The following is a 23,179-nucleotide window of genomic DNA, read 5'->3' on the forward strand; positions in this document are numbered from 1 at the left end:
CGTCGCAGATCACTTTCAACATAGGGTGCCCGCGCGGCTGCGTCGTAAGCAGCGGTCACCGGAGAAGAACGCCCCCGCTCCCTCGCCTCACCTCCGTGCCTTGTGCACGACAGAGATTCAGCCGCGTTTGCCGGCTCACCATCACACGCTTTCACTCGCACTTACGGCATACAGAGCCCGGCAACAATTTTATCGCCCTTGGCCTTTACATGGAACCTCACGGCGACGGCATAAATGCGCCTGGAGTGTCCATATAATTAATATCGTAATAAAACTTAAAGCAGCCACCGATGGAAGTGCGGTTGCTGTTCGTCGAAATGCCGAAGATCTTCCGCAGCCAACGACGTCAACGCCTCAAGATCCAACTCGATGACGATAGCACGCGCCGCCATCCAGACGAAGTCTCAAAGCCAAGAATACACCACCGACAGAGGACTTGACTACGAGACGCAACAACAGCGGGACAATGTGCTACAGCCGGGACCCGATGCCAAGAGCTGACTGCAATGCAATACAAAGAACCACCGAACTCAACGTGCTTCTCGACGGCAAAAAAGCCACAGCTCTGTAGACACAGCAACCTGCCATTATGTCGTCAGTCGGTCATAGACTACCAAGTTCAAGAAACTGGAAACTGCATGGGACCGCCCTCAAATCCCTACAACTGGAGGACACCTGATTACACAAACTGCAATCTGAACGGCAAGGATTACCGTTAATGATCGGACCTACCCTTTCTCTTTCGTTATTCTCCAACAGCGCTTGCGACATGTGGTTCTCGGCAGCGGCTTCTGAAACCACACGATAAAACCATGGGCCTGAAGTCCAAGTCGATAACACCATACGAAGATCAGGCGGTACCGCCGCAGAGCTCTCTGAGTCGCCATGCCTTAAGTGTGCTGGGTGATAAAGTCAGGATCCCTCCTCGCCAAAGCATCATCATTGGCATCGGCACTGAAACATCCGCATACTTGGAATGTGTCGCCGAGGGTAACAAACATCTACAGCCCCAACGTGGAACTTTTGTCGCAAGTGGATTCGATCGACTGGACGAAGGATAAGCGAAAGCGATGCTGAAAAATCTACCATCAGTACAAGCCCCACAATAAGCTCACGATGACCGCATACATCGGGAAAATTGCGGAAATCAGCTATGCGTCTGTCATCTCCAATTTTCCGCATCTATCTCGGTGGCCATGCTCGTGAACCAGCTTTCGACATCAATCGAAGTCTCCCAATGTGTAGGCAGCAACAGCTCTAAAGTTTTCTCCGACCATGCAAAGCTGCTTTTCGACGTCATCGTGGCTTCGAAACGCAGGAGGTGTTGAGCCTCGTAGTGTAACCGAAGACTGCGCTCGGCCGCTCCGTCAGAGCTCGTGCCGAGTTTCGACGCGGAAACGAGAAGCCACAAAACAAACCGATCAAATCCTACGCGACGAAATCATCCAGGCTCAGAAGGACATGGGGACGTCTCCTGTAGTCTTGCTAAAGAAAAAGGACGGAAGCCTGCGTTTCTGCGGCGATCGTCGTCTGAGTAAGATCGCAAAGGAGGATAGATGACTAATCGTACCGACTCAGCAGCACTAGGTATCTTTTTGTCGATTAATCTCAACGCTGGCTGCTAGCAAATACAAGTCGACCAGAGAGACCGCTACAAGGCCGCCTTCATCGCTCCGGACGCTCTCTACGAGCTCAAGGTCGTGCCATTCTCGGTGTGCTCGGTAGCTGCAACCTTCCAGCAAATGTCGCACACGGTGTTAGGAGGATTGAAGCGGCAGACTATTCTCGTATACTTGGATAGCGTTGTCGTCTTCAGCGGTAACTTTGACGACCACTTCAGGCGGCTTGGGACATTACTAGAGGACATCATCAGGGCTCACTTTGACGTCGGAAAAGTGTCGCTTCGCCTACGATGAGCATTTGCATATATTACCATTCCTGTAAATAGACATCTTCGTTTGGAAGTCAGCGCTTGTCCCGTCTGGTTGCTATTCGTCCCCGTGTTTATTCCTGCTGTTTACTGTCAGTATAAGCCAGCAACTAGCCCGATAGCCACCCCGCTAACTTACGATGAGCTTCAGGTCTTAGGCCACGTCATCAGCATACTTAGAGTTCATCCTAATCCGCAGAAGACATCTGCCATCGCTAACTTTCCACGGCCTACCGATGTAAATGCAGCGCGTAGATTCCATCTTCCTGCTACAGGTGCTTCGTCAAGCGCTTTTCACGTATCGCAGAGCCATTGACCCATCTCACAAAACCCCACGTCGACTTTAAGTTGGAAAGCCTGCATATTGAAGCATTGCAAAAACAGAAACGACGCCTGCATGCACAATCGGTGCTTGCCCACTTCAACGAGGACGCCAATACCGAAGTCCATACCGATTGAAGTAGAGTAGGGCTCGGTGCAGTGCTTGTAGAGAGAAAAGAGCAACCAGAAAGGGAGATTGCATGAGCTAAGAGGTCTCTAATTCATGCGTAAGCCAGTTATCTTACGACGAAAAAGAAGAGTGCCTTGCGATTTTTGTGCTACAGCAACATTTCTATCATAACTTGGGGTATCTTCAAGTCTCACAGCAGTACCGACCACCGCGGGTTCGGGCTTAGCGAGCCACTGGGCCGCATCAGTCATCGCCCCTAGCGCCTCTGCGCGCGAGATCAGGCCGTTAGCCCCTAACGAGCGACGCATGCAAGAACACAGTATTGCCCTGAGTTGAGAAAACCGTTTATTGTCTCCGGTGGCAACTGACACTGCACAAATGAGCCGTCCTGGGTCGGCGGGGCACCAAAGGGGTCCCGTAACAAGGGCTAAAAATAGTCAGGGACACCTATAGCACGTCGCTGCAAGAGCAAAGGCTCAAGCTGTGACACGACGCTAGCAAAGTCCCGGCGGCTATGCTGCTTGTTTTCGCGATAACCATGGGCCAACTCGCGAGAGCTTGTGCAACCTTCTTCGGCTTGGGCCCCCGATAAGTGCGGCTCGGCATGGTACGACCTCGCGCGAGCGCAGGGCACCGGTTCTTCGACTTTGCGTCGGGATAGGATCAACACGAGGTACGCGCTCCCCGCACGGGCAAAGGCACCGTGCGTGAGCTCGTCCTAGTCACAAAGGTGTCGGCGAACAAGAGGAAGGATGTAAGTACCCGGCGCAGTCCCAAGGGAGAAGAGACGCTAGCGCCTCGAAAGTAGCCGCTAGCGGCCGTCGTGACGTCATAACCCCGCCCTCACCGCGAACCATCGCGTATGGAGCGCTACCACTCACAACCGGTTCGGAGCGAGAAGGCGGTGACACGTAGGGACGGCAGAACAGTTGAATGCGCCCGCACAATGACGCCGCCGAATTCATTCTTAATCCTCACACTCTCCACTCCTTAATTGCCCCTCTACCAGTCAGGCGAAGCAGCTGGTTAGACCTAATGCACGAAAGGCAACTGAGCCTTTCATGCACTAGCTAAATGCTTACCTCAGCCCAGCAGGTACCATTAAGACTGCGTTCTGACAACTAAAAAACTTTCATGCGCACTATACAAAAAAAAAATACAAGGATGTTGGGAAAAATAGCAAAATATCTATGTACAACGCTCTGTAATGCACGAAAATGACGCCATGAACAGGGGGAAGAAATATTAACAAAATAGTCTGCCTTTCGCGCGGCACAGTGCCCAAGGTGCGAATTAAAGGCGGCGCGTAAAGTTCTGGGGCTAGGGCGTTGGTCGAAGTCGCGAGAGTTGCGAGCGTACGCTTGATTGCAGGCCATTTATTACAGCAACGGGCCCACCGTTGGTCCATCGGAGTTGTTGGCGAGCTCGACAAGTGCTGCTTCGTGGTGGTGGCGGTACCGAACTCCAGTTGGATGGGGCTGGACACGGCCAGGTCAGCTGGCCACGCCGCCGTAGCCAGGAGGAAATGAGCAGCCATAACCGTGGCTGCAAGGCGTTCTCACGGGGTCGGCGACTGCAGAGAGCCGAGCTCTTGGCCTGACGCCATATGGTCAGTGTCCCACCATCACTGTCCACGGCAATCCGATGGAGTTAGTGCTGCTTCTGCTTGTTACTTCAACGAGCAACAGGCCCCACGCACGCACGCGCGCACGCACACACACGCGCACTACTCCTGATACCTTCCATGGCCGCGCATGTCAATGTCCGCCATGCCGCCCGTCGTCCACAACGCACCGTGCCATAGCACGCGCAAAGCTTCCCTCTCCCCGCGCCAACGAATCAAAGGTACCATTGTCCCTACCCCCCCCCCCCCCCTCACGAGTCACGACCGCTTTCTTAGCAAAAGAAAAAAAATGAAAACGAAAGAAAAGGCTCAAGGGAAAAAAATTTTCCTTATTTTCGTAGCAGTAAAAAAGAATGTCCTATACAGCTGTACACTTACAATATTTAAACAATAATTACACTGAGCGTGCGTACTAAAAAAATGAAAAAAAGAAGTGTGCACTTATAAGACACACTGTCAACATCATTACTTCAAAGCAGGGCTGGGGCGATCTTCTTTTCGTGCACTGGCCGCAAAGAAGCTACTCCACTGAGGTTAAGCAATGACACTGAGTGCCTTTGGTGGCGGAAAGAGTCACGAAATCACACAGGTAACCGTTCCTTCTGATTGTAGTGGTGCGTCGTCCGAAAGCGGACCGACGCCCCGGGCGTGCCCTTTTGCTTGAGGTTTATACCACTGGTCACCGACGCGAGCTCTTCGGAGCGTGGCGCAAAGGCCTTCAAGTCGGCGATGTGGTTACAGCTGAGTTTCTCCGAAGTCAGGTCTTTCAGCAAATACGTGAGCGGACACCAAACTTTCTCTACTCGGTACGGACCAAGCCAGTAAGAGCGAGCGATGCTGAGAGCCGCTTTGTTCGTGTCGCTAAGAGCGTGGTTGCGCTTCAGGACTATATCACGTACAATAATGAAAGATGGTAATGCTTCCGGTCGTACAGAGCTGCTAGGCCCTGGCCGAAGTCAAACTCCTGCCTTGCTCTAAAGAGAGCCCGACAAAGCCGGTCCCGAAGTGCTGAAACGTAAGCAGAACAGTCTGCCGGCGCCTCCGCGTCCCCGAGCTGGCATTGAGTGACACTGGTCACCGGATTTGCTAACTCCCTTCGAAAATTGATGAAGTCGGGAGCAAAACAAGTCGAGCGATTCTCGGCGGTTCGGACTGCGAACGCGAGCTCACTGAAATGGTCTGCCCAATCCTTTTGACTTACGGCAAAGGCCGACAACACTCGTTTGAGGGTTCTATTGACTCTTTCCGTCAGATTGGACTGCACCACTTCGTCAGGTCGAAGTGGTGCAGTGATTAATTCTCAGAGAACGGCACGTAGCACCTAACACACGAGTGGTGGAATAGGACGCGTTGTCCGTAATTAGTCTTTTCGGAAAGCCGGACCGACAAACACCTTCCTGTAACCTCTCTAGCACAGCTCACGCTATCACTTTCCGATGCGCGAACAACTTCACCCCCTTCGAAAAATGATCAACGACTACCATCAGGTGTGTGAGCCCCTGCTTACTCCCGGGTAAGGCCCCGTATGATCGCAGGTGGCCACTTGCCACGGACGCTCACTGCCAATTGGTTTCATCAGCCCAGGCGGCTCGCCACCCCTTGATTTCGCCGTTTGATAGCCGTGGCAGGAACGGCATATGTTTGAGCCCCTCAATCTGAAAAAAAAAAAAAACTAAATAAAAGTGGGGGAAGCCCGCACCACCAAAGTATAGCAGGTTTAAGCCAATCGAAAGAAAATGAATAGTGGTAAAAACCCAAAGTGCAATTTGATAAAAAAAAGCCAATGACAAAAATAAACGAGGTATAGCCGACATGAAGGAAATATACAGCAAGAGCAAGGATTAGATATTAGTTCATGATGGAAGGACTGCATTGTGACGGCATGGTTTGTCTCAATATTCCGTCCGGTGGTTTATTATGAAATATAAAGCAAAGAAAAGAAAAAGGAAAAGAACAGAGAGAGAAAAATAAACGAAACAAGAGAAAAGGAGACAGAAGAGGAAAGAGAAAAAGAAGATCATGATGGCAGGTGATGTAAGGATCAGATAGGTCCCAGGCAGGTCCGTCGGTGTGTCCGTCAACAGTTGAAGATCCATGGATCGGCATGACTGCAACCTCCAACAATAGGCTTGAAAACTGGAACTAAGCATTTTAGGAGAAAGCGGCAGCAAGGTTGGGTGATAGAGATGAATGGGTAGTGCTCTTCTCCGTGGTCATTATGTATGGAGTGATAAACAGCAGTTGTTACTGTAGGCTCTTGATTGTCTTTGAAGAAACGAGCAAGATAATCAGTGAGAGGACATTCATTGAAATAGTGCTGCAAGTTCGAGCGTGGTGTGTCGCGCGCACAGTTACTGTGCGACAAATTCTGAAAGCGTGAATAATAGAAAGGCAAGTGGCCATGAGCTGCGATGAGGTGAACGTTGGGTTTTTTCGGCTGGAAGAAAGGAGGTATGCCTTCAACACTCGGAATCCATTGAAAGAGTGCGGTATCACTGCTATCTCGCGTTCAAGCCACATTCCACTGGGCGTAGGAAGTGGCACGCATCTTTGTCTTCGTTGATGTTGGACTGACAAGAATAAACTTAGATAAACGGTGTGAGCGCGGCGGAATTAGAAATGTGACCAGCGATCTCATTGCCATCGACTCGCGGATGCGCAGGCACATGAAAAAAAGACACCCGACGCCAAGCAGATATGGCAGGAACGGCAATAGCGAAAAATGTCCCGCTTTATACCAGGCCAGGTAAAAGCTTCACTTAATTTCGCAAAAACTTTGGAGCTACTGAAATGACCGGCCAAGAGTTCGTCAGGAGATGTTCGCAACAGTGGGCTTCTTGGACTCTTGGGGATAACCACCTTAAACAGCCATAGCCTCGTCATCGGTGGCTATGTATTTCAGCAGGAGCCCATCGTGATGCAGCAAATATGAATCCGCGGGGGACCCAGTGACACACGCTGGTTCCGGCCCCCCTGCGTCCGCCGCACTACCAGCAGCGTCTCGGCGCTCCGTCTCCCTGAGACCGTCACTGACTCGGCAACAAAACGGATCAATTTGCTCAGCTCTGAGTAGCTCTTGCCTGCTGAATGCGATTTGAATTGTCTCAAAGGGTAGTTTTGTGTCACCCCCACTCAGGACAGCACTCAATGGCGTCATGGGTTCTCTTTCGAGAAGCTCCACCGCTCGCTCGCATTGCGGTGCGCCGCTTGCCTGGAGTGCGCAATATCAGGTTTGCCCGCTTGCGGACTCACCCCTCCGCTCGTTACGCTCCCGACTCTTGCTGGCGCGAAGGCACAGGCAACGGTGTCGCACCTGGAGGAATGCTCTTGGTGGACAATAGGGCACGGGATAGCCCGTCAGCTACCACGTTGGTGCCCCCATTTCGATACTGCACAGAAACGTCATAATGCTGTATCTGGAGAGACCCTGATTTGCTCTGGTTGCCTGATGTAGCGAAATCCAATGAAAGAAAAAGGGGGAAAGTCCTACCTACTGAGAAGCAATAAAGGGTTTAAAGCCAGGTAAAGCGAAAAAATTAGGGATTTGAAAATACCCAAAGCGCACAATTTCAAATAAAAGCCAATGGGAAAAATAAAAGGTGAGCCAAGTAACTCCGAATGTCCTAAGGTCTGGTCAGCGAGGGCAGTAGGGCCTCGCGTAGAGTGTTTAATGACAATGAGTTGTGAAGGTGTGAACTATTTGGTATAATTGCGAGGTAGCAAGTGCCCGTGTAGGAAGCGCAGATGTCGTCAGGCTTGATTCTGCAACACGTACTCGAGGGCATGAGTACAGGTGATGGCGGATCTTAGAAGCAAAATCGTAGCATTTGCATATTTTTAAAATTTGGCTCATGTTACGCAGGACACCCTGTATGATTGGAGCTTCGCCGATTGCTGTCGACATGTATGTTGATTCCTACTGTTACCAAGTTCCAGCGTTTGCTTTTGGACATGCAGAATTAGTAGACGGTGTAGACGCGCCCTGTACTAGACACACGTCGGACCATTAGTAGACGGCTTCACGAGCTTTGAGGATATCAGCATGTGCTTTCTGGGTGAACGGTGATGAGGCACGACTGCGTTTTTGCTTACTTTCGTGTGGCAATGCCGCCTAAATTTCGCACGCAATAAATGAGCTGGCTTAAATGCCGCCGTTTAGGGGCACGAAGAGCGAGAGCGCGACGTAAACTAAGCTCTGCGAACATGTTTAATGTGCTCAGGCCGCGATTTCATTATGCAAGCCTTATGGTTGTGTCGGCGACGTGGCGTCTGAGACTGCACCACTTCGGAGGTCGCGCTACTGAATTCGCTGGGTAGGGCGCCGTCTGCAAGCAGCAAAGAGCAGACGACGGCAGCCAGGGGAGTGACTTCCGATCACGGTGCTCTCAAACAAAACCCCGGACAGTCCCCAAGAGCTGGATCACGTGACTGTGATGCGCTCCTGTGCCAGTGCCAACCAGCCCGATTTCGATGGGGTGGAAATACCAAAACACCCATGCAATTAGATTTAGGTCTACGTTAAAGAACCCCAGGTGGCCCAAATTATTCCGGAGGCCCCAACTTGGCGTGCCTCCTAATCAGATCGTGGTTTTGGCAACTGAAACACCATCATTTAACTTAAAACGCCTCGCTGCGATGTCCGTGCTTTTAATTCGTCGAGCATAATATAAATGGTTGCAATCGTAAACTTTACGCCCTTTCTAGAGCGTCGGTGGTCCAAAATAGGCCTCGATGTTTTCGACTGCCTTAAAACCGCAATTTAGAACGACGTGCAGATTTCGAACGAGCGCCGCAAATGCATGTCTCCGTAGCAGTGGCCGCCTCGGTGTTTCGTTCAACTGACATGGTGGCACTGACGGCTGAGCCATCAGGAAACCAAATGGAAAAGATTGTAAAGAAATGGAAATGTGAAACGCCTCTTTGGTTATTAGGTACAATGAGTGGGAAAGAAACTTGGCTGGGCGTTACGTATTTGTGGACCAGAAATAATTGCACAGAGAAGAATAAAGGGTTAGTGGAATGCATAAGCATTGATATGCAAGGTTTGATAGCATTGATATGCAAATTATGCTATAAAGTGGCATGAATGCCTGCATACAGGATTTAGATGGCTATACCGACAACAACGGGAAGTCAATGCTAGACCTTTGTGAGCAACATAACCTCGTTATCATGAATACAGGGCCTAAGTGTGAAGGGCAGATCACGTGGGAAGCGGGAAACCGGCAATCCACCATTGATTACTGTCTGATGACTTAAGGAATTAATGATAAGTTGAGAGAAATGGTCATTGATGAGAAAGGGTATAGCAGCATAGGGAGTTACCATAAACGCATCATTTTAAAATGTGATACGTAGTTGGGAAAGAGAGCAAGGAGTGCAAAATGGCCAGTACGAATTTGAACGGTGAACAAATAACAAATATAGTCACTAGAGTCGAGGAAGAACTTGGCAAATAGCCAAATAAAGAGTGGGAATATAGTGAACTTCTGAGTGTGATAACGACAGAAATGCGGAAAGAGAAACAACATGTTCGTTGGAAATGAAAAAAAACAAATCGAAATGCTGGTGGAACAGGAAGCTACGAGAAGCGATCGCCGAACGACAGAAAGCATCCCAAGAGCACAGGCAGGCAAGAAGGCGCAGTTGCCGCAGGATGAAGTAGCCAGTAAATGGGAAATATACCGGAGAAAAGGTCTATGGTTCAAATACTGGCGTAAACAAAATTAAAAGGTGAAAGTAAATGTTGGTTGTCAGAAATACGTGAGGAAAGGAAGGGCGCACCTAGAATATTTTGGAACCACAAAAAATGATTAGGCAGGACATCAACATCAACACAACATATCCTAGACGAAGATGAAAACAGATTCGAGGAAGAAGTGGCGATAAATTACATCCGAAAAATAACAGCCGAATCTTTCCAAGGCAATGCCGAGGTTGCATTTGAAGAAAGAAAGAGCATGAAAGAGACCCAAGTAGAAAAGGAGCTGGTGCTGGCAAATTTCAACTGGAAGAAAGCGGAAGAGAAAATTCCTAAGCGCACAGCCACAAGGCTAGACGTGGTTCCCGTTAGGCTGAATAATGAACTAGGACCAAAAAGTAAGGAGACATTGGTGAAAGCAGTGGAAAAAACCTTTAAAAGATAGACGAATACCAGACAGTCGGCGACAAAGTAGAATTAAATTAATTTTTAAAGGTAAGCGGGAGAAAGATAGAATTCACCCGTATAGACCGTTGGCCATTACATCGGTAATATAAAGGACAGCAATGCAGGCAATCAAACTAAAGCTTGAAGCATGGGCAGAGAATAATGGCATTTTGTGAGAGCTCCAGAATGGCTTCAGAATAGGTAGGCGTTTTGATCATAACTCATTTGTTCGTACTCAGTGTAACGGAATATCAAAAGTAGAAAGCAGACCGCTATATGGCGCCTTTTTAGACATTACAGGAGGCTATGACAACGTAGACCGTAACATTTTGTGGGATATTCTGGAAGGAGAAGGCTTAGGTGACGATTTTCTACAGCTTTTGAGAGAGATGTAACTAGAAAATACCGTTTTTGTTGAATGCGAGGGCATGAGGAGCGACGAGAAAGTTCATATCAAGAAGGGACTGAGGCAGGGATGCCCTTTATCCCCACTGCTGTTTATGATGTACATGGTGAGGATGGAGAGGGTGCTAGAACGAAGTAACATCGGTTTTAATCTCTCATACAAACAGTCGGGTACAGTATTGGAGCAGCAGCTTCCAGGTTTTGTTTTATGTAGACGATATTGTGTTGCTAGCAAGCAAGCAAAGCGATTTGCAACGTTTGGCTAATATCTGTGGACAGGAAGGCAACAATTGAGGTTTGAAATTTAGTGTTAGAAATACAGGTGTTATGGCATTCAATGAAAACAGCGAACAGACAGTGGCAATACGGTGCGAGGAAATACCTCGTGTAGGAGAGTATAAATACCTTGGTATATGGTTAAACGAAGGCACTAGATATATGGAAACAGGAAAAAACAATAACAGTGAAGGGGAGAGAAATGCAGCCATAATGAAGCACAGAGCGCTATGGGTATACAATAGGTACGAGGTGCTCCGAAGTACGTAGAAAGGTGTAATGGTTTCAGGACTTACTTTTGGAAATGCGGTTGTTTGCTTTAAATCGAGGGTGCAATCAGGAGTCGACGTGAACCAAAGCTCAGTGGGTTGCCTCGCATTGGGCGCTCACGGGAAGACTACAAATGAAGCTGTTCAGAGTGATATGGGCTGGACTAGTTTTGTAGTGAGGGAAGCTCGCAGTAAAATTGAGTATGATGAACGACTGAGGAAAATGGAAGAAAGTAAATGGGCTGGGAGAGTGTTCAGATATCTGTACAGGAAAAACATTGGTTCACAGAGGAAGAAAAGAACTAGGAAGCTTACCAGCAAGTATGCGGCATGTAGGGGGGGCAACACAGCAACAAAGAACGTCAAGTGGAAAATCAGAGAGGCCGAAATAATCTCATGGGTGGCGGCAATGGAAAATAAACCTGCCACGAGTAACTACGTAAAGGGACACTAAAGTGAAAAATCATTTCTTCTGCATCAGTAAATTACCCTTCTACTACACAAAAAACACCATTCTTACAAGGATAAGACGTTTGGTAAGCCAGAAAAAGCGCAAGAACGAAATACGGGTGGCGACGCCTACTTAGGTTCCCGCACCTGGGGGCTGTGACGTCTTGGATTTTGGTGGCTTCTTCTAGGGCCTACTAATTATATATAGCGGTAGAGGCTCACTACATTGTGTTCTAAAGGAACCAAATATTGAACGTGGAAAGTTTCGGGAACCTTTATTCAGCCAACGCGGCCCAAATGCGAAAACATACTTTGCGAAAACATACATACTGACGCTGGGGTTTCGGCGCAAAATTCAAGTACTGATACTTGGACCTTCATTTTCTCATCTAATAATCAAACTATTTCTTTTTAAATGACTGCCTGCAGTGTTCTCAAACAATGCTTCATTAGTCTAAATTGTTTTATTGTTTCGCTTTAGTGTGGCTTAAAGTGGAAAAAACGAAATCAGCAAAGAAACAATTTATGATAACTCAAAGCGAAGCTCATTATTTTTCGAAGCGAGATCGGAATGCCTTATAACACGCACCTATAAAGCGAAATATAAGAAGGACGAAGAAGCATGTGCTTGCTGCGGTAAACCTAGGGAAACTATGGAGCATGTTTTATTAGAATGTGAAGACGTCTACCCAGCGATCGATTTAGGCACCACTGGCCTCCTTGAAGCCCTTGGGTTAAGCAAGAGCAGTGGAAAAGTAGACATCTGCGCAATAAGCATTAGTACGAGGCGATTGGAGGATTGGTGGAATACAAGCAGGGAAACGACAAAAAACGGAGACGTACAAAAGCACAATTCGCAATAGGGGATCAGAAAATTTGGTTGTGGGAGTTCATAGTGTCTTTTTTATTGTTTAACCTAGGTAGGACATTAGGCAGTATAATAGCAAGATCTTGGTGGGGCAACCCACCGCCCCGTTCCAAAGGGGACGCTCACAACATCCATCAATCCATTCATGATTCTGAGGGGAGCCACGGATAATTACAGCACTCAAGAGGGTAATGTGGCGACGGCCAGGGTGCTCCAGAGAGCATTGTGCACATTCGACGAGTTGCGGTGAAAACGAGTTTCTAGTGTCGCCTTTCTTTTCTTACTCGCTCCTGTTATGTATGCTCACGCTGTGACCCCCCCCCCACCCCCGCCCCCCCTCGACGCGCTGTGCCTTAATGCAGTGATTTGGGATTGTTGGTACGACATCGTGAGTCTTATAGCGCGTGAAACGACAGGACGAAAGGAAAACGTGACACCCACAGGCGCCTGTGTGTGTCACGTCTTCATTTCGTTCTTGTCTTTTCACGCGCTATCAGCCTCGCGGTGTGCCTGACAGCAGCAGCCACAGCAGCAGTAGCAGAAGCACTAGGAAAGTCGAAGAAAGAGGCAAACGCTTTAAAATTTTAGCGATCTCACCGTATCTGGCATGACGCATCCGACTTGACCGGCCACTGCCTGGCACGCTGGAAGCGCCGGACTCGTCTGGCGATCAGACCAAGCAGACTACTGCCACCATCTGTAGTAAATGGTGATAATAAACTAAGGCTTGGCAAGACCAGGCTAGTTGGGCTCGGTGCTAAGTGTGCATGCACTCACGGCCACACAGGCCGGACTGCGGCCGTAATAAATATTCACCCATTTCACTGTGGCGGCATTGCATCGCTTCATGGCTTACCGCCTCATCTACACCATGGCCGCCGCGTCGCGTTCTCCTTCATTAGAAATGCAACATTCGGTTTCGGCTATTTCCTGGCCCTGTGTCAGAAAGTATTTCCTTCGTCTACATCGACGCGTCATATGTAGGCACGCGCGAAACATCTTCACGATGATGCACTACCGGAATTGATCGCTCGAGAATGTCGCCCTTGAATACAACTTCGAAAGTTAGCTTTGGTTTTAGGGCGCCATCGCGGCATGTAGTACTTATACTCAACTCGATAAAGCGTTCGCGAAGGATATCTTGATGGGCCAGTGAGTGTGCTGTTGAAGTGCAGCTTTGTCCACTGCAGCCTGCATGCTTTGTGCGCGTGGGCTGGTCCGCGTCGCACTTGCCTGCCGCGCCGCGGTGCACGCTTGCGCTCGGATAGCTGGGACAGGAAAAATATGTTCGGCCTTCCTCTACTCAGTCCTCTGTACCACACAGCCATTGCTCGTGCTGGTGTACGTATTCGAGCACCCGACGGCCGCGCAATGCATCGGCATTCTTGCAACAGCTCAAATCACGAAGGCAACAGGAACAACGCACACCGATAGAGAGACGCCCGTCAACTGACAAATGACGAGCGAGTAATGCGCCTGGCTGCCTAGGCACAAGGTGGTGCAACTCAGAGATCAGCAGTTGCGTACGGTCCTTCAATATGCGTCATATCCGCATGACTACCGCTTTCCCGCCAGGTGCGCGAGTCGTCTGCATTGCAGCTAATAACAAAGTTAGGCGATTACCGGCCCTGCGGCTTTTCCACAATTACTGAGAGTATACGCTAGGCATTTGTAGTCAAGTTAACCAACTTGAAATTTTGTTGCAGATGGCCTTTAACTAGTTTTACTGGCTTCCAACAGTTTATGCGAGCTTCTTTTACTGAGGTTCGTCCTGTACGCAGCCGGTGGCTATGCCGCGCAAGGACGGTACTTCTAACCTTTCTGAGAGACATTGGTCCTAGTGGGATGCTTTGACTAGCCTGTATGTTGCGCGATGCGATATATTTTGTATATGTTATCTGCCACGTGCGTTAGGCGTAGTTTTTCGTTTCCCATACTTATTATCTGCGATAACGTGCTAGGCCTTCCACTAGGCAGACTTCTCCAGGACTCATTGAAGGACTTGCCTCTCTCTGACAAAGTAGCCTATCATAAAATGGCATTCGCCGCAATGCTATTCCCACAAATACCTCCCTTAAAATTTCTTAGTGCATCTGAATACATGTAGCACCGAATCTCCTATTTCATATGAGACTCAAATCACAATAAGCATTATCCTATCATCATCAGCGCGGCTGACATTCGTCCGGTGGTTGATGTTATATCAAGCTATGTCGATACCGATCCGCTGACGTGCGCAGATGAAGACAGTATGGTGCATCAAGACCAGAGGTAAGCCGGCAGGATCTCTAGTCGTTGCTAAATCTTTTCATATTGACCTCATGATGCCGCCAAACAATGGCTAACATACATCTTTCAATTCATGCCGATAGTGATACGGACCGCGTAACCTTTCTCACGGCGTAATTCATTTCAATGCATGTGTATATAGTCTGTTCCCACGCTAGAGAAAGTGTCCTGTACCCATGCTTTGGCACTTTCAACCTACTGCTCGTGCAGGGCACTCCGCAGCACTTGTTATCCCAGCACGGTCAAACTACTCCGTACGCTTTTCCAAGATGATTCAATTAGCGAGAGGTGACAGAATGATCGATGCAAACGGAAGCTGCCCACGCGAAAAAAAGGTTTCGGCGGTGAGTTCCGTTCGCCCTCTGGGCGCTTCTTCAAGCGCGCCTCACAGCGGGAGTGAAAGGCGTGAACCACCCGAGCCATCTTTCAACTACTCTGGGTGCAAAAGAGGCGTACAATTTGGCAGCAACGCTCGGTTATTCTATATGACAAGGCTATGTTCCTGTTTCCAGGAAACAGAATTAAGTGAGCCGCTTTGTAAAAGCTGTGGAAAAAGGCAGAAAAGAGAGATGGCGAACTGACAACGAGTTTAAAGAATTTGACTGATCAGAAACAATTAGCTTGTACGGCTTTTCGAGCTGATTTCTCAGTTAGACATCACTGTGTTCACTAGCTCCCAACGACGCTTCTGCAAATTAGCTTTAGGCACAAAGCAAATAAAAAGACAAAAAAATTGCCATGTGAAACCATCAAACTACTCAGTCTTTTCGTTTCAAGAAAAAAGAGAAGATAAAAGAAATTGCATAGCATGGGCTAGCCACGACAATCTCGTTTGGCTGAATCGAAATCCCGTCAGCCAATTAACTCTGCTATTTAAAACCATTGACGGCCATTAAACAAGAACATTCGGGGCGTTACTTGCGATAATTGCGATATGATTACGACGGACGCCGTAGCGAGCGACATGGTGAAATTAGAGCGTACATTGCATAGCATAGATATCACTTTTTTCGTTCAGTCTCGTCCATGTGTCTTTTTAGCTCTTTTATTTCTCTAATGCCATGAACCAACTTGTCCAGGAGCGAGCCTCATAGTGAGGGAGGAGGAGGAGGAAAGAACTTTATTGTGTGCCCTGCGAGTTGGTGGGGAGGGGCAAAGGCCCCGCCTAGGTGACGGCCAGGAGTTTTTGGGTCCTGGCGGCATCCTCGGCTCGCTGGACGGCCCATAGTTGATCTTCGAGGGCGGGGCTGAGCAGCGCGGCTTCCCAGCGCGTGCGAAGGCTGCTGCTAGAGGCCGCGTTTTCTTTATTGTTATTTATCCCTCGGCATTCCCATAATATATGCTCCAGAGTGGCTATGGATTCACATGTTTTGCATTTGTACGTAGGATATACATCCGGATATACTCCGGAATAATTTTGCTCACGTGGTGCTCGCTAACGTGCACTCAATACACGGGTGCACATTACCCTGTGCTGGATGTTCCTAATCCAGTAGTAGCTAACAGTAAGCCCCGTGGCTCACCCTCAGACTTCTATTTGCGCAACCACCAGTGGCCCCAGATGTCATCAACGCAGATCATCAGCTATGGAACTTCACTTTGTTGTCACGGCGCTGCAACGCACAGAAAGTGATCACTTCCTTCGTCTTCTTTCCATTGCCCCCTTTTTCTTACGCCCAGTGTAGGGCAGCAAACCGCACGCTGCTCTGGTTCAGCTCCTTGCCTTTCCTCTCTTTGCTATCTCTCTCTCAAGGCACGGGTGTTTTTGTGTATCGCCCCTATCTTTAATGCGTCTGCCATGGACAGAATTTGATCCAACCACCCCAGGCTTAGCTGCGCAACGTCACAGTCACTAAGCCACCACGACGAATATTGGTGGTATGCTAACGTCAGCTGCTTATGCTAATAATAAGGTTTATTATTTCTATTCTTAGCTGGTACAACAGGAACATACTTGCGTATTGCGCAGCAGATGGTACAGATTTTTTCTCCCTACTTTGTGTGGCAAGTGAATTCTGAGTTTAACTTTAAACATCAGCTAGGCATTTACGCGGAATGTTAACATTACTCTACAAGTTTTGTTCGCTTGCACAAAGACAAACATTTGGGTGAATACTGAAGAGAACTGGTTTCTTGCTAGTTTCAGTGCGCTAGAAATATTTTACCCGCTTCTCGGCTAACAACATTAATGACGTGCGATAGTTCTTTGATTCGGCTAATGACTCAGGCAGGATGGATGGCAAGGAAGCCTTGTCTTGTTCCGTCCTATCTGCTGAGGCGCCTGCGCAAACGATAATTGGACACGTGCGTACGAACGTAAAATGAATATGAATAGAAAGCGACCATCGTTACTTAATTAGCTTTTTATTTATACAATACTGCAGACCTTGTGCATGTTAAACATAAATTATGAGGTTTTACGTGCCAAAACCACTTTCTGATTACGAGGCACGCCATAGCGGGGGAGTCCGGAAATTTCGACCACCTCAGGTTCTTTAACATGCACGTAAATCTAAGCACACGGGTGTTTTCGCATTTCGCCCCCATCGATATGCGGCCGCCATGGCTGGGATTCGATCCCGCGACCTCGTGCTCAGCAGCCCAACACCATAGCCACTGAGCAACCACGGCGGGTAGACCTTGTACATGTCCAAGGAGGGTGGGCTCAAAGGCATTTGAATAGACGCAAGAAAAAGATAGCACATGTCAATCAGTAGTAAGTACAATTGGGGACGGCGTAGACTTCCAGTCGTTCACACTTCTGTACGTGCAAAATATGAGGTTAAAGTGTAGGGTGGGTGGTGCAGTGTGGGTCTAGTTGTTATGTATTTAATATAGATTGGTCGCTGCATACTTAATTCATTACTGATAATTGCCGATTTTGTGGGAGAATCATTCTGCGAATTTTAGAAAGATAAACAGAACTGCGTTTCTGTGTATTCTTTCAAGCTTTTTAATGTGAACTTAGTTATCACGATCGAAGTCTATACATGCGTACTCAAGTATAGGCCGAACACAGGATGTGTACCAAAGAAGTTGTACGCTACGCGGGGCGTTTGTTAATTTGTGTCGGAGTACACAGAGTTTACGAAAGACTTATGTGATTTCTTTGTCAATATGAATGTTCCATCACTGATTGTTAGTAATAGTGAATCCCCAAGTATTTCCAGTTAGTAACCTCTTGTAAATCTGACGAATCCTACATATAAAGGTGAATTGGCGGTTTGTTTTTTCTGCGGGTAATTAACATCACGCTTTCTTCCGTATTCAGAAACATTCCCCGCATACTGCAGCAATCCGAAATGTCCTTTAAGTTGTTTTTAATTTCCAGTAGACCGTTGTGGGAATTTATTTCTCTGCACAAATCCTCAGCAATTAATAGTCAGATTTTAATGTTTGAGTCAACTGCATTTACAACGCCAATAATGTACAAAAGGGAAAGTAACCATCCGAGTACACCACCTTGCGGTACCGGTAGACAGTCTGACTGTTGCCCCTCAATCACAACTTACTCTTCATGATTGTTCAAGTAATCCGTAATCCAGTGTATAATATTAGGTGGAGGCATCGCGTTTTTGAAAATTTTATGAGTGAGTCATGAGGTACGCGGCTGAACGCTTTGTTAAAATTTAAAGGAATCATGTCTACTTGTTCGTTAGTGTCAAGAGGAGATGCTAGGGAGTGAATCACCGTAACTAGCTGGCATACCGTTGAGCATCCTTCTCTAAAACCGTGCTCGTGAAGTGTTAAGGCTGAGTCTTTCACTAGAAACTAGTTAACTTATTTGCGCTAGTTAACTTACGACAAGACGATATGATAGAAATAGGACGATAATTTTGTACAAGATGGCCTCTTTTTGAAATATAGGAACGATTTGGGCGGTCTTGCAGTCATGGGATAACTTGCCAGTATCCAGTGACGTATACGATATAATACAACTTATAATTTCGCTGAAGTTTCTGCATATCACTTCAGAAAAGTGTTAGGAATGTTATCACCACCAGAAATCTTTTAGGCATTTTGATTTAGCAAAAGCGACAGTACGCCTGGACAGAATATAATTAATACGTCGGTATGTTGAAGCAGAAGCCGTGGATGGGCACATGACAGCTCGTGAGAACACACTATGAAAATATGTGTTAAAATGTAGCGTAAATTCTCTTGTGCCTGAAGTCATGTGAGCCTGAAATTTAAGCTGTGTGACTGGTTTCTTTTGCTCACTTTTGAAGTATAGAATTTTGTTGGGTCATATTTTATGAAGCTTCGCAATATCGTTTGAAAAGAGTAATCATTTGATGTTCGTAGAGCGTGTGCTACCTGTTCGTGCAGAGCACTCACTGGAGGCGACTGCGCATGTCGCTTTTTTATTCGTTCAAGCAGGCGCCTCAGTTGAATCAGGTTACGCGTCAGTGCAGAGCGTCTGCCTGTGCATTCTTTCACGTTTATTCGGCACAAAGGAATCTAAACAACGAAGGAACATATCCAAAGAACATCGACATCCTTGTCACTGAAAATCCCTGTGTTCTAAAATGCTTGCGGTATCAGCACGTGATTAACCTTCGTTTAAACAGGACTGGAAGAGAAACTTGGGCCACTTGGGGGTGATTCATGTTTTGTAAGGTAACAGCGCTAAACGGAGGAGGACTTAGGTAAAGGAGGCAAAGAATACACGTGCGATGTGTCGTGTTTTTTGCCTAAGTCTTTGTCTGTTTAGAGCTGTTACTTTACAAAACATTAACTAAGCAGAATGACGTTGCTTGCTTGCTGTGTTAGCAAAGTGACAAGGCGACACTAACAAGATGATGGTCGGACAGTCCCTGTTCTACAGAAAGGGTGAAATTAGAAAACATGTCTCCGAAGAAACAATAAATTTAATACAAATTTACATGCTCCCTGTTTTCTGGTTGTTTCACGTACAGCTTGGATTAGGGAATGTGCTATGATAATGTTAGAAACAATGTTAACGGTAGCAAAGGCCTGTAATCCGTCCCAATCAATACCGGGTAGGTTGAAATCACCAATGAATAAAATTTTGAATTGCAAACATTGCGCGATATGAGCTTCTAATTTTATTAAATAATGCGGAGCTACATCAAGCAATCTATACAATGTGTACAAGATAAATTGATGACCACAGCATGAGATCTTGATATATAAGTCCTCAATATCACTAATATCACCCGATAAGGTAGATTCAACGTTGTTTTTAACAAGTACAGCAGCACCCCCTCCTCTTCAAGCCCTATCTTTACGGCATACTTTGTGCTCAGGAGGGAAAATGTCTTCATCTATCTCATCGCGCAGCCACATATCAGTTATGACTGTTATATGAGGACCACGCTGAACTAAACCAATTTCTAACGAATCAGTTTTATTCCATAAACTACGTGCATTTATGCTGATCATACGCAGTTGCTTATTTAATACTGAGCATCCCTGTCGTGCTTGAGTTCTGCTACGTTGATTTCCTGTTTGCGACCCTTCTTGTTCTTCTTTCGCACGTTTACCGCTTGCATCACCCCACTCAAACATTTCGCTGTCCAGTGAGCTTATCATGGAACAAGGTTACCTTTTTGCCTTAGAGTTTCCAGCCGTAACAGTTTATTTATTTATTTCAGCAATGCTGTTAGCCTGGAAAGGCTGTGAGCAGGATTGGGGTACAAGCCGCATAAACGCGTAATGCAGACATGTTCTGCATAACGTCGCTTGCGCATATATATATATATATATATATATATATATATATATATATATAGAAGTCAGGACTGGTTTCGCGTACAAGTTGTTACGTTTCGCCTACAACGCGCGGTAATGCCGGCGCGGATGCAACGGACGCCGGGGCTTTGTTCAAAGCGGCGGACATTTTGGCCCGTCCGACGCCGCCGCAACGCCTACCCGCCAAGCGTGCCCAGGCGTGTTTCAGTGCCACGTGTCTTCGTGTGTGCGTGTGTGTGTGTGTGCCCTCGCTTGTCAAAGCGCGGCAGCCGGGGAGCGGAGTTCCCCGAATGAGGAGCCTGGAGGTCTCTCGGCTCAACAGTTCGCGCCGTCGTGGGCTCCTGCTGCGCCGTCCCGTGACCTTCATCCCGTGACCTTCCCTCCTTCCCTTTTGGACCGCGACGCCGGGAGTATAAGAGCAGCTGCCCCCGGACGCCAGAGAAGAGGCTCCGATTTGTACTGTTGAGTTACGTGCTCTCCCGTCTCTCCACTCCGGTCGACCTGACCGGCCGCTCTTTTGCTATGTTAGAATAAACAAGTTGTTCTGTTACCAGTCTTCTCTTGCTTTGCCGGGACCTTCGGATGCTTCCAGTGCCCCAGGCCGCCAGGCCAACGCTACCCTTGGGGCTTGCGACCCATTGGCAATATCGGGCGTCAGCACCGAGACCCCAACAACTCGTGTCTGCGGTGGGATTCCAACATCTGGTTGCCAGCGGTGAGATCGCGACAACGGAGGCCAGCAGCGAAGAGATGCGGTTGACTGTATGCTGAGCAGCTCAACGACCATCCGGGAGCAGTGCAACGAGCCCTGTGTGATGACTGGTTGCCTGCAGCGGAACGACTGCGCTGAATTCTTGGCTGCGAGGTTTGGTGAGTGCGGGACTTTCTTCTTCTGAGTTTTGCCAGGCTTTTGTTAGTGTTAGAAACAGAGCTGGTAATTGGGGTTGTCGTTGCTGCCGGGTTAGTTTGCGGCAAGACAATAGTAGGCAGTAGAGAAAGCAGCATTCAGAGCAGCCATGGATTTGAAGTCGTTGCGCAAACCGAAATTGCTGGAGCTTGCGAGAGAGTTGGGTCTGGATGTCTCAGACAAACTCAGAAAACCAGAACTGCTAAGGGCTATTCTTGAGTTAGAAGCTGAGGATGACGAGCTGTCGGAATGCCTTGAGACCATTGAGGAGAGGGAGGAACAAAAAGAGAAACAGGAGCGCGAACTTAAAGAACAGAAAGAGAAAGATGAGCGCGAACGTAAAGAACAGAAAGAGAAAGATGAGCGTGAACTTAAAGAACAAAAAGAGAAAGAAAAAGAAGAGCGCGACCGTCAACACGCGTTGGAAATGAAGCGTCTCGAGTTAGAGATGGAACGCGCTCGTAATGGAAGTCAGGCACACGGTGCAGGAGAACGAGTATTGTTCAAAATGACTGACCTGATGCGGCCGTTTAAGCTTGGAGAGGACATTGGTTTGTTCCTGGTTAACTTTGAGCGAACGTGCGAGAAGCAGGGGTTCTCTCGGGAAACGTGGCCACAGCGCTTGCTCACTTTGCTACCCGGCGAGGCGGCCGACGTAGTCGCTCGCTTGGAGAGAGAGGAGGCAGAGGATTTCGACAAAGTGAAATCGAGTCTGCTAAAAAAGTACCGGCTGTCAGCGGAGGCGTTCCGTCGGAAGTTTCGGGAAAACGAGAAAGGCAGAAGTGAGTCATATACAGAGTTTGCGTACAGGCTTATGTCAAACATGCAGGAGTGGCTCAAAGAAGAGAAAGCGTTTGGTGACCACGAGAAAGTTCTGCAGTGTTTCGGGCTAGAACAGTTTTATAGTCGGTTACCTGAGAACGTGCGGTACTGGGTCTTGGATAGGCCAGACGTTAGTACGGTGGCTAGAGCCGCTGAGTTAGCCGAGGAGTTTGTGACGCGTCGGGCTCGCGGAGCTAAGGACGGTCAAAAGGGTGAATTTGGCTCCAAGTTTGAGAGGCCGAAGTTCACGCCCATGAGAGCAAAGGGGGACACACGTAGTTCGGATGCGAGTGAAAGCAGTCCGACCGAACGTAAGGAGACGGCGGCAACCGAAGCCGAACGCAGAAAGCGGTTCGAGACGAGGCAAGCGCGCGTTTGTTATACGTGCCAGAAGCCGGGTCACTTTTCGGCGCAGTGTCCGACCGAACGTAAGGAGACGGCGGCAGCCGAAGCCGAACGCAGAAAGCGGTTCGAGGCGAGGCAAGCACGCCTGTGTTATACGTGCCAGAAGCCGGGTCACTTTTCGGCGCAGTGCCCAGAAACAAAACCAAAAGTCGTGTTTTTGTCTATATGCAGCACTGACGAGAACATGAAGCTTCTCGAGCCTTACATGCGAGACCTCCTCGTGAACGGGAAAGAGTGCCGAGTGCTTCGCGATACCGCAGCTACGATGGATGTAGTTCATCCCTCTTACGTAGAACCCGATATGTTCACGGGCGAGTGCGCATGGATCAAGCAAGCAGTGGAAGCTCATAGCGTGTGTCTGCCGGTAGCAAAAGTGCTTATTGAAGGACCTTTCGGAGCACTTGAGACGGAGGCCGCAGTGTCATCTATGCTGCCCCCCCAGTACCCGTACCTATTTTCGAACAGGTCCGATCACCTCCTGCGCGAGAAGGGGCTTTTGTTTGGTGAGGCTAGCGTTCAGGCCTTAACCAGATCGAAGGTTCGGGAGCTCGCTGCAAAGGCGGTAGTTGCGGGGCCGACGTTGTTGAACGATGAAAAAGGGTCAGAGGCGCAGCAAGCTA

The sequence above is a fragment of the Dermacentor andersoni genome, chromosome 10 (genome assembly GCF_023375885.2).
Source record: "Dermacentor andersoni chromosome 10, qqDerAnde1_hic_scaffold, whole genome shotgun sequence".
Lineage (NCBI taxonomy): Eukaryota > Metazoa > Arthropoda > Arachnida > Ixodida > Ixodidae > Dermacentor > Dermacentor andersoni.